The sequence below is a fragment of the Fukomys damarensis genome, unplaced genomic scaffold (assembly GCF_012274545.1).
Source record: "Fukomys damarensis isolate Sample0158 unplaced genomic scaffold, DMR_v1.0_HiC HiC_scaffold_6, whole genome shotgun sequence".
In the NCBI taxonomy this organism is placed as follows: Eukaryota; Metazoa; Chordata; class Mammalia; order Rodentia; family Bathyergidae; genus Fukomys; species Fukomys damarensis.
In genome coordinates, this window is record NW_022900918.1 from 3,197,460 (window position 1) to 3,200,384 (window position 2,925).

Consider the following 2,925-nt stretch of genomic DNA (forward strand, 5'->3'; position numbering starts at 1 on the left):
ATTTGCCCATCCGTTGGAAACTGGATAAAGAAGTTGTGGTTTTTCTATAAAATGGAATATTACTCAGCCATAAAGAATGAGAAAATAGATTCATTCACAGGAAAATGGATACATATTGAAGATATACTACTAAGTGAAATAAGTAAGTCCCACATGTGTAAATACCAAATAGTTTCCCTGGTGTGAATAATCTGCAACAATGCATAAGATTCTAATTAGATTACTGACCTTTAGAAATGGGAAGAAAGGAGCTAAAGGTGTAGGGAAGGTGGGATGGGTAGGGGAAGAGTAAAAAGGGAAAAGAAAAAAATGTGAGAGAATGAAAAGATGAAAATAAAGTGTTTGCAGATGGGGAGGGGAGGAGGGGGTGAAGGGAGGGCAGAGGTAAGGGGAAAAAATGAGAATCAAGACTTGTCATGTAGAGGTACAAGATCCCAACAATGAATGTAACTGTACTGCATCGCTAAAATGTACCAATAAACTCAATTAAAGCTGAAAAAAAATTTAAAAAAGTTAAAAAGAAGTTTGCAGGAACTATCACACTGGAGACTTGGAAAATAATCAAAGTGCATCTTGATTAATTAAAGTGCATTTTGATTGATTCATAGATTTTGGATAAAGGCTGTGAGCTAGTTGTTAGATTCCTAAATGAATGTAGGTAATAACTAAGGTGAGGTGAGAGGAAAAGGGAGTAAAAAAAATTAAGATGTTATCCTCATTTACCATCGCCCACAATTAATGTGCACTAATTATTTACTATGAACAAATACTAATAAGATATATGCATATATATATATATATATATATATATACTAAAAGAACAAGTGATATAAAGCAAAAGAAAGTAAAACTGTAGAATAGTTATAATTGTTTAGATTTCAGTGCAATGTGATTTCTTAAAGTAAGCAGATATAAACTATATGTAAAAGAAATATTAGAGAATGTAACATCATCAAGATTTGGGGTAAGATGGAAATGCAAAGGGAATTTCTGCAGAACTGGATCACTTATAAAATAGTGGTCCCAGAAGACAAAAAGTATGGATTTCTGTTTAGAAAAGTTGGCATAAAAGATAAAGAAATGCATATCAATATGCAGATAATGCAGAGACAAACTGTGGTTGTGTGGTGGAGGCGTGGGGCTTTATGTTTTGGCATAAAGAGGTCTGATGAAGTAGGTTGAAGGGAAATTAAGGATTTGGTATTAATAGTCTTCCTTGATGGTGGCTACTAAGTATTGTGGTCAGAACACTGTCTGAGTTGGCTAGGCAACATGTATCCTGAAATCACTCACCAAGCAAACTCATAATGGGCCCAGAAATTGCAGATGCTGATTGCTGTGTGGGCTGGATGATGGTTGTGAAACTTCTCACTCATGGGATGTATTTAAGTGGATGATGTATATTTGTTAGTAGTCACTTTATATTTGAATATATGAATTATAAATGGATAGGTGCCTCTGTGGGTAATCTCAGGATAAGGAAGTCTGTACATTATATTCATGAATTTGTCTGGAGCAGCTCAGCTAATTAAAGTAATGCATTTAGGAAGCCGAGTCTACAGGTTCATTTCCTATGGGGGGTTTTTACATCGGCACACTATGAGACACATAATAGGGCTTTAATAAATGTTTGTTCATTAAATGAATAAGTGAATAAAGAATCTATGGAAAAACATGGTTCTGTATTTTAAAATTATCAGTACTCTCTAGGTCTTTAAACAATTGTCATGTTTAGAATTCATACTTAAGCCATTAAGGAAAATATTGTAAGAAAGAAAGACAGATGAGAAAAGTGAGCCCTACACTCAAAAAGTAAGCCAAAGACAAATTCTTGTAAAATAGAATTGATATTTATATCTAATGTCATTTAGAACAAGAAGATACTTTTTAAAAAACATTCTTACTCTTTTCATTCAAATACAAATGCTTTTTATATTTTATAAAATAAATATAATACTTTAATATAAAATATACAGAAACTTATAACATATTTGGTAAAATTATGAATTAACATTTGATAATTGTATTTACTTAGCATTTTAAAATTAATAAATATTGCCATTTTGCTTGTCATTTTCACCTTTGCTGTTTTCAACTTTGTGATATTTAATACTTTTACATAAATTTCATATCAGCTAAATATAATAAAATTAATCTTTGTGCTTGGAACAATATTATAATATAGCTACTAAAACATTTTCCTTCCTGGGTTTCATGAATAGTTTCTAAATATGTGCATGTGTTGGAAAACACATGTGTAACTAGTTTAATATGTTTTTCATAGATATAAAGATTCAAGAAATAATGGAGAGAAAAAAATAATGATTCCTTTCCTCATTTTCTTTAATGAGAAATTACCTTGTATTTTTAGTTTGTTGCTTTTCTTACTTTTTCCTATGCATAATATATTAACAAAAACATAATACATATTCTCATTTGCATTCTGTTCCATTATATAACATACACAAATTGTGGACATTATTTGAGAAGTTAAAGAATAGTCCATATATTCATTTAAATAAAGATTATGTATGGACTGCATAGTTAGAAGCCTAGTGCATAGAATATAAAAGTGAATAAAATACGTTGAGTTCCAACATTATTTTAATTAAATAATCTCTCATTTTGGAAAATAAATTGCTATTACCAAAAATAATATAATTACCAAAACAGCATGACCATATCTGAAAGCTACAGATAAAATATAAATAAAACATATTTATATGTATATTTATATAAGTATATATTTTATGTATTCATAATTTTAAAGATTTCACATAACTTTAATGAAAATATGATTATATTTACATGTTAATATTAAAGATAAAATTATACTTTATAAGATGCCTGTTTCTTAAATCTAAAAATTTATCAAATAAGGAATCAAACAAAGCCCTTCCAAATTACAGGAACAGGGGACTAGAG